Source organism: Aedes albopictus, chromosome 1 (assembly GCF_035046485.1).
Source record: "Aedes albopictus strain Foshan chromosome 1, AalbF5, whole genome shotgun sequence".
Classification (NCBI taxonomy): Eukaryota; Metazoa; Arthropoda; class Insecta; order Diptera; family Culicidae; genus Aedes; species Aedes albopictus.
The window spans coordinates 19,502,183-19,514,772 of NC_085136.1; the positions used below are offsets into that span (position 1 = coordinate 19,502,183).

General features: G+C 36.2%; 2 protein-coding genes and 1 long non-coding RNA gene across 6 annotated transcripts in view; 1 reads left to right on the top strand and 2 right to left on the bottom strand.

Annotated features, from left to right (window-relative positions):
* Positions 1-12,590, bottom strand: part of LOC134284823 (uncharacterized) — a 496,062-nt gene that overhangs the window by 80,798 nt on the left and 402,674 nt on the right. The gene's annotated exons all lie outside the window — the stretch shown is intronic.
* Positions 1-12,590, bottom strand: part of LOC109408929 (cytosolic purine 5'-nucleotidase) — a 168,403-nt gene that overhangs the window by 29,187 nt on the left and 126,626 nt on the right. The window lies entirely within an intron of this gene.
* Positions 1-12,590, top strand: part of LOC134284822 (uncharacterized) — an 85,436-nt gene that overhangs the window by 10,810 nt on the left and 62,036 nt on the right. The gene's annotated exons all lie outside the window — the stretch shown is intronic.

Below are 12,590 nucleotides of genomic sequence, written 5' to 3' on the forward strand. Positions count from 1 at the left end.
GAAGGTATTTTTTAAAGATTATCTGAACTGATATATTAAAACGTTTTCTTTTAATAATTTGCTTATATTTTTGTTACCAGTTTCTTCACATAAATATTAGATTTTTTTAGGTTGCTTTCGAAAATCTTCTCAGAATGTTATTGACAAGTTTCACTGTCCCGGAAAGAAAAGCAGCAATTTTCTCCGAAAGAGTTCTGAAATCTCCTCAAATGTTCTTTAGAATCAGGCATCTTTATGGAAATATTTTGAATTTTAATGAAGAATATGATCACCATCTATAACACTAGTTTACAGTATTTTTGAACTCGGTAAGCTGATGATCGTTTTTGGTGTAGAATCATGCCCTGAGTTCGAAAATGCGAAAGAAAAAAAAATACAGTAGAGGTAGAGCGGAAATTTTTTCGACTTTCCATACAAGGTTGGTGATTTGAAATCGATTTTTGTTCTATTTTTAAGCAAAGTCGCTCACTTCACACATCTCATTCTCCGTAATCAATGCTCTGATTGAGATGATTTTTTTACTGTAACTCACCTACATATAATATGTAAAATAAACGTTGAGAAATAATTTTTAAATTGTTTTTTCTTATTGAAAAAAAAAAATACATTTCTTCATATATTTTTGGAAAAATTGCTAAAATTTAAGGAGATCGTCCCCAAAACTCGTCAATATCTTGGTTTTCATCAATAGGACGCAAAACCTGCATTCAGATGATCGAATGGTATTATATTCAGCTTTTCATTTATGGAAGAAGATTAAAAATTGGTTGAACAAAACGCAAGATATTTGAATTTTAGTAAATTCCATATTTTTAAAAGTTGTAAAACTCAATATTGAACTAAAACTCAAAAACTGTTCTACTTTAAATTTTTTGAAGCACGGTTTCGAAATCAGCGCTAAATTATGCTTCAAAAATTTTGGTTGTTGACAGAAGTTCACGACTTTCGTTTTATTTTGTAAACTTGTGTAATCACTTAAGAGTTTATGATCTTTTTTAATTTTTCCTTTTCCGGGAAACATCTACTCAACTTAACGTACAGGGGATAGACAAAATGATCGGGACAGGCAAAATTTTCACTTTACAAAAAATGTTCAACTAGCTGTAACTTTTCGAAAAGTGCATCGAATATTCTCAAATTTTTACTGTAAGTTCTTCAACTAGTTGTGTATCAGTGAACAAAATTTGGAAAAGATCGGACAATTCTTCACGAAGATATAAAGATTTTTGAAAAAGATAAAATTATCCGATAGCCAACTTTGAGCTGTTATACCTCCGGATTCAATGAACCGATTGCAATGAAATTTTGACCATTCATGACTTATATAATGAACTCTGGAAAACATTTGACTTAACTTGAAATTTTTAACAAGCGAAAAAGTTATAGCGATTTAATTTTTTTCGCGATTTTTTCTTAAATTGGTCTATTTTTATTATGCATCCCATTAATTTTTTAAATTAATTGGCGGCTATGTTGTTACTTTCCTTCAAAACGCATTTATATATAAGTCAATTACAGGGAAACTAAATGAACTATAATTTGCATCTTGAATTTTGAAACGATGTTGATATTTTGGATAATTTGGTGTTTTATTAGAAAAATAATCTAATCGTTATAATTTTCATCCGTGTTAAGAATATTAAGTTAAGTCAATGGTTTTTCATAGCTCATTGTATAAGCCATTAATGGTCAAAATTTCATTACATTCGGTTAATTGAATCCGGAGATATAACAGCTCAAAGTTGGCTATCGGATAATTTTACCATTTTCAAAAATCTTTATAACTTCGTGAAGAATTGTCCGTTCTTTTCCAAATTTTGTCCACTGATACACAACTAGTTGAAGAACGTACAGTAAAAATTTGAGAATATTTGATGCACTTTTCGAATAGTTACAGCTAATTAAACATTTTTTGAAAAGTGAAAATTTTGCCTGTCCCGATCATTTTGTCTATCCCCTGTATCATTTCTTAAGGAAATCTCCTAAGATGCCCTTCAGGAATCTCTTTATATTTATTTTTTTACATGTTCTGAGGTTCCTTAATTTAGAAATCTTCTCAAATTCACTTCGGAAATCAATCCACATGCTTACCAGTAGAAAATCTAAATGGGGAATTTATGAAAATTCAATTTGCTTCAGAAATCAGCTCATGTTTTCGTTTGCAGTTTATTCATATACATTTTCGAAATCTTCTCAAGTTTTTGCAAATCGGCTTAGAATTTCATTAGGCATTCTCATCAGTGTTCTGGGAGTCAGAATTTGCTGAGATTCTTTTCGGAGATGTCTTTTCAAGGAATTAACAATTTCTTATAGAATTCATCGCAAATGCCTTTTAGAAATCTCCTGTTAAATAAAAAGAAAATCGCGTTAAGTATTGTTCCTTTGAATTCCACTAAGAATTTGCATCCTTTGACAGATACGTATTTCGACCTCAACTGTAAGGTCGTCTTCCATTGGCGTAACTAGGATTTTTTCCTGGAGGGGGCCCAGGGGGGGCCTGACTTGAGATGAATTTTAAGCGGGATGGGCGCCTGATATGTGAATATCCAAATCAGTATTGTAGTTTTGAGTAATCAAAATGACTGTTTCAGATTTGTTCATAGTTTTGTAAACTATATGAGTACGAACAATTCCTCCAAGAATTTTTTCCATAGCTTAATTCAGTGATTCCATCTTGGCTTCTTCCAGAAATTCAATCAAGAATTCATCTAGGGATTCCACTAGACATTTTTTCGGGGATTTGTCCAGGGATATCTTTAGAGGTTCCACCAGTAATTGTTCCAGTGCTTTTTTCGAAGTTTCCTTCAGGATTTTTTCCAGAGATCCTTTAAGGTATTTCTGCAGGTATTCAGAGATTTCTACAGGGATATCACCATATATGCCTTCCAAAATTCCACTAGAGATTGCTCCAATAATTACATCTGGAATGATCCGAAGTATTTCTGCAGGAATGTATTCCAGAAATTCTTTTAGAAAATTTTACTTAGTGATTCTTAAAAAACACTCCAAGAATTGCTTGAAAAATTTGTACAAAAAACCTTGAGGGATCCAAGTTTTTTTTTATGTGTATTAACGAGATTTTTAGCCCTAGGCTAGTTCATCTCGGGACCCACGCTTTACTTCCCTTCCGAAGGAAGAACTCACATTTTGCGAGTTTGTCAGGAGTGGGATTCGATCCCAGGTCCTCGGCGTGATAGTCAAGTGTTCTAACCATCCCACCAGGTCCGCTCCACTAGGGATCCTAGTATTCCTTCAACAATTACTGCAGACATTGATTTCTTAATTTTTTAATCCAGGAATATTCCTACAAAAATTCTTCCAGGTATTCGCTAAGAAAACTCTCCTGAGATTCCATAAAGAGATCCTAATGGGGCTTGCTTCCGGGATTCCTCATCGTTTTTCTTCAAAAATTACTTCAAGAGTTCCTCCAGGGATTCACCGGAAATTTCTTCTGTTATTCTTACAAAAACGAATTCCGAGATTATTTTAAGGTGAAGATAATTCCACACCTGGAATTTTCAAGAGCACAAATCTGGAGAACCGAATTTCGGTTTGTGCTGAAAAGTTGATCGATTGGTTACCCGCTGGTGGTCACCAATCGATCAACTTTTCAGCGCAAACCGACTTTCGGTTCTTCAAATTTGTGCTCTTGAAAATTCGAGGTGTGGCTTTGTCATATATTAACCTTAAACATTTGTAGAAGAACTCTTATTGGGATTCCTTCAGAAACTCCCGCAGGAATTAATCCAGGATTTCAGGATTTCCTCAGGAATTTCAGCGGTTTCTTCAGTATTTCCCCTGAGAATTCTTCAGAAAATCCTCCTGGAATTCCCTCAGAAATCGAACTTTGTATTTCATCAGGAATGAATCTTGAGATTCCTCCAGGAACTCCTTCGGAAATTCCTCCCGGATTTTTTTCAAGAATTATTCCAAGTTTTCCTGCCTCTAGGATTTCATTCAGGCATTTATCCAGAGACTTCTGCAAGAGTTCTACCAAGAATTTCTCCAGGTATGACCCCAGGTATTTCCTCAGGAATTACTCCAGGAATTTATTCAAGTTTGGATCCAGGAATTCTTCCATGAATTCCTCCGAAAATTTTTACAGGAATTTCTTCTCTAGGGTTTCCTCTGCACATTCCTCCAGGATTTATTTCATGGATCCCTCCAGGAATTCCACCGATGATTCCTGCAGTAATTCCTCCAGAAAATCCTCCTGGAACTCCATCAGAAATTCCTTTCTGAATTCCTCTAAAAATGTCTCCAGGAATTCCTTCAGAAATTTCTCCATGGATTCCTTCCAGAATTCCTCTAGAGATTCTTGCAGGAATGTATTCAGGGATTCTCAAGATATTCATTTACGGATTCCTCCTGCAGTTCTTCCATGAATAGTTCCACGGATTTTCCCCAAGATTTCCTATAGAGATTTGTCCAGGAATTCCTCCTGAGGTTCTCCCAGAAATTGTTCCAGGGATTCCTCCAGGTTTTTTTTGCAAGAATTCCCCCAGGGATTCTTCCAAGTAATTTTCTAGAAATTCTTCTAAGGATGCCTTCAGGAATTCCTCAAGAGGTTACTTAAGTATTACCCCAAGAATCCCTTCAGAAAGTCCTCCATGAATTGATCCAAGAACTTCCATAGGAATTCCTTCAGAAATTACTACCGCAATTCCTTCAGGAATTCCTCCTGGAATTCCTCCAAAAATTTCTCTGGAAATTCCACTAGAAATTTCTCTTGGAATTTCTTCAGAAATTTCTTTTGGAATTTCTTCAGAAATTCCTCCATTAACTGCTTCCAGAATTTCTCTCGAGATTCCTCCAGGAATTCATTCAAGAATTCTTCCAGGGATAGTTCCAAGGATTTTCCACAAAAATTCCTTTACAGATTAATCCAGGAATTCTTCCTGGGATTCCGCAAGGAATTTATCCAGAACTTCCTGCAGGAATTTGTCCAGGGATTCCTCCAGGGATTTTTCAAAGAATTTTCCCAGGGATTCTTCCAAGAATTTCTCTAGAAATTTTTCTAAGGATTCTTCTAGGAATTTTTCAAGAGGTTTCTTTAGAAATTTCTCCTGGGAGTTTCTCCATGGACTCATCCCGGGATTTCTCCAGCAATTCATCTAGAGATTGCTTCGGGAGTTCTTCTAAAAACTCTAAACTCCACTAGATTGCTCCCAGAATTCTTCTGAAAACTCTACCAGGAACTTATCTAGAAATGTATCCAGAGATTTCTCCAGGCATTAGTCCAGGAATTTCTCCAGGGATTTTTTTAAGGAAATTCCCCAGGGTATCCTCCAGGGATTTCTTAAGGAATTTCTCGAGAGATTCCTCCAGGAATTGATACAGGCATGTCTCCAGGAATTTATCCAGGGGTTACTCCAGGCATTCCTCCAGAAGTTCCTTCAGAGATTTCTATAGGGATTCCTCCAGGCATTAATCCAGGATTCCTTCAGAAATTACTACCGCAATTTATCTAGAAAATCCTCCAGGGATTCATTTAGAAATTACCCCAAGAATTGCTCCCGGAGTTTATCCAAGAAATATTCCAATGATTCTTCCTGGGATTCCTGAATGATTTGCTCCTGAGATATCTCTAGAAATTCCTTCAAATATTTTTCAGGAATCCTCCAGGAAATCCTCAAGGGATTCTTTTAAAAATTTCCCCACAAATTCTTTCTGGAATTTATTCAAGAATTATTCCAGGTATTCCTCCTGGCATTATTCCAGGATTTCATCCAGGCATTTCTCCAGGGACTCCTCCAGGAGTTCTACCACGAATTTCACCAAAAATTACCCCAGGTTTTTCTTCAGGAATACTTTCGGTAATTTATTCAGGAATGGATCCAGGAATTCCTCCAGGAATTTCTTCGGAAATTCGTACAGCAATTCCTTCAGGAATTGTTCCAGGAATTCCTCCAGGAATCCTTCCAGGGTTTCTCCCAAGAATTAATCCTGGAATTTCTTCTCCGAGGTTTCCACTACACATTCCTCCAGGAATTATTTCATGGATTTCTCCAGAAATTCTTCCAGAAATTCCTTCTGAAATTGCTCCTGTAAGTCCTCCAGAAATTCCTCTGGAAATTTCTCCTGGAACTCCATTAGAAATTCCTCTCAGAATTCCTCTAGGAATTTCTCTATGAATTTCTTTAGGAATTTCTCTATGAATATATTCAGAAATTTCTCCATGGATCCCTTCCAGAATTCCTCTAGAGATTCTTCCAGGAATTTATTGAAGGATTCCTCAAAGAATTGATTGAGGGATTCCTCCTGGAATTCATCCATGAATAGTTCCATGGAATTTCCCAAGATGTCCTATAAAGATTTGTCCAGAAATTCCTGATGAAATTCCACCTGGAACTTGTCCGGAAGTTCCTCCAGGAATCCCTCCTAAGGTTCCTCCAGAAATTTGTTTCAGGGATTTCCCCAGGGTTCTTTCCAAGAATATCTCCAGGGATTCTTTCAAGATTCTTTTTAGAAATTTCTCTAAGAAATTTGTGGAGCGGACCTGGTGTGATGGTTAGAACACTTGACTATCACGCCGAGGACCTGGGATCGAATCTCACTCCCGACAAACTCACAAAATGTGGGTTCTTCCTTCGGAAGGGAAGTTAAGCGTGGGTCCCGAGATGAACCAGCCTAGGGCTAAAAATCTCATTAATACAGATACAAAAAAATCTAAGAAATTTTGCGGGAATTCCTTATGAGGTTTCTTCAGAAATAATCCAGGAATTCCTTCAGAAAGTCCTTCAGGAATTCATATAGGAATTCCTTTAGGAATTCCTCTAGGAATTCCTCAGAAATTACTACCGCAGTGTCTCCAGGGGCTCCTCAAGAAATTCCACCAAGATTTACCGTAGATATTTCTTCAGAAATTCCTACAGGAATTTCTTCAGAAATTGATCCAGGAATCCCTCCAGGAATTTCTTCGGAAATTCCTACAGCATTCCTCCAGGAATTTCTGCAGGAAATCCTTTAGAGATTGCTTCCGATATTCTTTCAGGAGATTCTTCAGGAAATTCTATAGGAATTTTTTCAAGGGATTCCTCCGGAAATTCTTTCAGGTTTCCTCTAGGAATAAATCCATGAATTTCAACTCCAGGGATTCCTCTAGAAATCCGTCCAGGAGGTATTTCACGGGTTCTTCTTGAAATTCCACCAGGAATTCCTCCAAGAATGTACCGGAAAATTCCTGCAGGGATTCCTCTTAAGATTCTTCCGGGAGATTCCCCCAAGAATTCATCCTGGATTTCATCCAGAAATTCTTCTAGAAATTTATCTTGGAATTTCATCAGAAATGTCTCTAATGCTCCAGGCATTACTCCAGGAACTTCTCCAGGGATGCCTCCTTCAGAAATTTATCCATTAACTTTGGAGCCAAGGGCTGAAAGTCTCTTTAAAAAAGACAAATCAATCAATCAATCCATTAGCTTTTCCAGGGAATCCACCAGGAATTTGTTCAAAAAATTTTCTAGGATTTCCTCCAGAAATCCATCTTGGAATTGCCGAGAAAATTTGCTTATGATTTCACAGAAAAAAATGTGCCTATGATGCTTCGTTCTATGATTTTTCAAAGTAGGTGGTGTCTGTGGAAAATATTAGATTTTCACTGGAGTTTTCCGGAAAATTAGACGACCCTTATTTTTTTTCAATTTAGTTTTTCAAATATATATGATCCCTACCTAATTTCATTAACCTTCAGAAACTTCATACCAATTTGTACGATAATAAAAAAAAATCTGCTATTGCTCCAGGCATTAGTCCAGGAACTTTTCCAGAGATTCCACATGGAATTTTTCCAGAAGGTTCTCTCGGATATCCTCCAGAAATACATCTAGGATCTCCTCCTGTGATTTCTTGAAGAATTCCTCTAAGGATTCCTCCAGGAATGCATCCAGAAATTCCTCCAAGGATTCATCTAAAAATTTTTCTAGTAATTTTTACAGGGATTTCTGATGCGGATTCTTCAGATTTTTTTTCCTGAAATTCCTAGCCTAATTGCTTTTCGGATTCCTCCAGGAATTCATCCAGGGATTCCTCCAGGTATACTTTCACAAATTACTCCAGGGATTCCTGCAGGTATTGCTCCGAGAATTCTTGTAATGGTTTCTTCCGAAATTTCTCTCGGGATTTTTTTTAAAATTTATTCAGCGGTTAGTTAAAAAATTACAGTATTCCGTTCATAATGTTTTTCTGGGATTCACCCCAGGGTTTTTTTTCAGGATTACTTGTAGATTTTTTGAATAATTTAAAGGATTTCTAGAGGAATTCCTCCAGCGATTTGTATTGAAATTCTTTTAGATAGTTTTAGAGGGACATAGAAGCCAAGAAATTCTCCAAGAAGTCATCCAGGAATTCTTTCACAATTATCTCATGAATACCAAGTCTTTTACAAGTCCAATCATGAATACCTTCAAACTTACGATCACATCTTGCAGCACCAGCTTTTGAATATATTAAAACTTCCTCAATGACCATTTGAATTTGTTCGCTGTTTGATAGACGCAAAAATACCCCTGGCCCACGAAATAAAAGAAATTAATAGTGATCGACTAGAAATCACCTCCAGCATGGTTTTAATGAATACACTCGCGTTTACGCTTCAGCTACGTACATCTATTCTCACTAGGAATTCACAAACTTTTGCTGGAATTCCATTGCAAATTCAACCAGAGCTTTTCCCCACATGATACTTGATTTACATAAAGAATCACTTAACCATATTTTGCAGTAATGCTGCTAGAAAATTCAAAGATTCTTAAAGATACCCATCCAAGAATTCCTGGAAACTGTCATTTAAATTTAAATTCTCAGCGATTTAAAAAAGATGTACAAAGTATTGCTTTTTGTATAATTCTGATTATATAATATTTCGAAACAAAATTAACTAATTACATAGACCATTTTGGACAATGAGTGACAAGTTGAGAATTGTCTCCATTAACTGTCAATTTAAACACATATTATGTCAAATAAATTTCTTTTACTGTACGCGCAGTATAAACCTGGAATTTTCGACTAGCGAAGTTGGATTTTTCTCGCTAGTCCAACTTCGCTAGTCGAAAACTCCGATTTTCAACTAAATTGAGAATATAGATCTATGTTTGTCACCACGAATTTCTGGGGGGGGGCAGGCGGATTCTGGGGGGGCCTGGCCCCTTTTTATTTACAGATATTCCCCTAACAAGCCCAGGTTAATCATCATAATCTCCTGATATTTATTCTATTGAGATAGTTTCTCAGATTTTCTTAAAAAAAAAAACTCACCCGAAATTAAATCTGATTATCGTTGAGGTAGTCAATTATTAAAATGCTCTTCAAGAATCTTCTACCATTTCTTCCAGAATATTTTGAGAACCAGAATTTCCACAAAAAAGTGATCAGACAATAATATAAAATCCCTTCAGAAATCTCCCGAGCTCTGTACAGATCGCTTTTGTGATTCTCTTCAGAAATTTCCACAGTTATTTTTTTAACAATATCTAGATATACTAGTATCTCCTTATATTCCCAAAAAATCTTTTATCTTTCCTAGAAAAATTCGTTCAGCTTTTCTTCAAAATGTCTCCACATTTTCTTCTGAATATTCTTTGTTAAAATCAGATTTTTTCCATTTTCTATAGCAAAACACCGTTTAGGTGTTTTCAGATTCTCTGCCTACTCTGAAATATCCAAGGTTATCCATAAGAAAACTTCTCATATTTTCGTTTGCGAATTTCTCATATTAACTTTCGATAACCCTTCGTCCACTCTACTTTCATGTGTTAACGAAAAGCCCCCATCATCCCATCCCCAAATAACAATGACAGCCGAATAACAGTTTATTCAACCAAAATTTTCAAAATTAAGCTTAAAAGCAGCTTATTCAGCTGTTGTACAGCTTGTTTGTTGGGTCCTTTCCTCAAATATTATCGTTTTCCATAACTTCCACCAAATCGCGAATTTTACGGTTCCCACAACCAATGTAGTACATAAGTAAAAATCATGAAATTAAAAAAAAAAACTCAAATGAAATCGGCTCCGTTAAGCCTGTTGACGCGTGAGCCTAGGTGTACCATGTAGATTTTTTAGTGTTTTGTAAATTTTTTAATCGTCTTAAATCATTTTAAAGCCTCAATAAAAATTATTCACAATTTAACCCTTTGGAGCCGGATGGGTCATATATGACCCCCCAACATAGAAACGGCTGTATAAATTCACCCATTCGATAAAAAGAATACTCTCTTTGGCAAAGTTGCTGCAAATTGAGTCCGCTATCATGGAAAAATGGGCATATTTGTATTTGGGGCTTCATTGACAACCTAGAACATCCTGAACACCATGAAATTTGGAAAAACGAAATAATTGTCATACCAGTTGATCTAAAAGCTGAACTTGGATGTGGGTTACGTTTACATGTATTCATTTAGCCTTCGTCAAGAATATCAAAAGGTGTTTTATATTCTGGGATGTTCTAGGTGTTCCAAACTGTCCTATAGTGAAGTCCTTAAAATCCACAAGAATATTTTTATGTATTTCCGCCACAATTAATAGCATTGTATAAGCTACTGGGATCCGCGAAGCTCTTGACATTGAATATTCCTATAGCGTCTATGAATGGCCTTGTGATTCATAGACGCTATAGGGATATTCCAGGTCAGCCAAACTACCTTGGAGTTCAGGACTTCAGGTCTACACTCGTAACATTATCCATATCTGTTATACTGAGAAACGCTACATAATCAACCGCAGTTACTGGAGCAATCTGAAATCTACTAGCTTATTACAAACCTTTGGGACATCTAGGGTCATCCAAACTGTTCTATAATAAAGTCCTTCAAATCTACAAGAATAATTTTATGTGTTTTCACCACACATAATAGTATTGTATAATCTGCTGGGGTCCGCGAAGCTCTTGAAAACTCAAATATCATTCAGAGACACCACAGGGATATTCCAGGTCAGCCAAACTACATTGGAGTTCAGGACTTCAGGTCTACACTCGTAACAGTATCCATATCTGTTATTCTGAGTAACGCTGCATAATCAACCGCAGTTACTGGAACAATCTGAAGTCTACTTTTTTTTTATAAAACCCTTTGGGGCATTCACGGTCGTCCAAATTGTTCTATAATGAAGTCCTTCAAATCTACAAGAAAAATGTTATGTGTTTTCACCATAAATAATAGCATAGCATAATCTGCTGAGATCCGTGAAGCTCTTGAAATCTCAAATGTCATTTAGAGACACTACAGGAATATTCCAGGTCAGCCAAACTTCCTCTGAGTTCAGGAGTTCAGGTCTACACTCGTAACTGTATCCATATCTGTTATACTGACTCACGCTGCATAATCAACCGCAGTTACTGGAACAATCTGAAGTTTATTTTTATATAATAAACCTTTGGGGCATTCACGGTCGTCCAAATTGTTCTATAATAAAGCCCTTCAAATCTACAAGAAAAACTTTGTGTTTTCACCATAAATAATAGCATAGCAGCTGCTGAGATCCGCGAAGCTCTTGAAATCTCAAATGTCATTTAGAGACACACTGGGAATGTTCCAGGTCAGCCAAACTATCCATAAGTTCAGAACTTCAGGTCTACACTCGTAAGATCAGCTAAATCTGACATACTGAGTAACGTTTCATAATCAATAGTGGTGACTGGACCAACCAAGTCTACTATATATTTTTATGAAACCTTTGGGACATTGAGGGTCGTCCAAACTATCCTGAAGTTTAGCTCTTGATAGTAACAGTAGTTAGTCTCACAATGAACTTTGGACTGTAATCTATAATGATAGTTTTGAGATATTCCAGATCAACATCGCTACTCCGGAGACCATAGCTTCAGGTCTACACTTGAAATAATAGCTTTTGCCACTACGTGAAGGTGTTACATAATCAACTGCACTTACCAAATCAGTTAGAGGAACAATATGCGTTGTTATATATTTTTGGGATATTATGGGCTTGTTACTGTTATGAAGCTTAGTTGATAAAAACGACCACTGTAACTTTCGGAAGACATGTCCAGCAAGGTCGATTACAAATCGTAGCTTTTAATGAAAGAAGTTACCGTTACATTCGTAAACTTTAGGATCTAAACTCAAGAACAGTTTGGATGACCTGTCTATTTACCTTCCAGAAGACTTACTGGACATGATAGATAACAAATCACAGCTTTGTATAATGAAAGCAGTTACCGTTACACCCGTAGACTTTAGGATCTAAACTCAAGAACAGTTTGGATGACCTACGATATCCCGACTGATCTGATATTGTCTATATATCTTTCAGAAAACTTGCTGGACATGACAGATTACAAATCGCAGCTTTGTATAATGAAAGAAGATACCGTTAGAGCCATATACTTAGGAATCTAAACTCAAGAATAGTTTGGATGACCAAGGATGTCCAGGAAAAATATTCTGCATTATATTCTACCGTTTTTATACTATTGAATACCAAAACTACAGAAAAACGTAGAAAAAACTGCAGAAGAACGCTTGGAAAAATTTCGGCTTCAAAGGGTTAAACAGAAAAAGGCGAAATATCGTGCTACTGGTTACTTGGATTATTCTCTTAAGACATTTTCTGAGATGCTTCAGGTCTTAAGC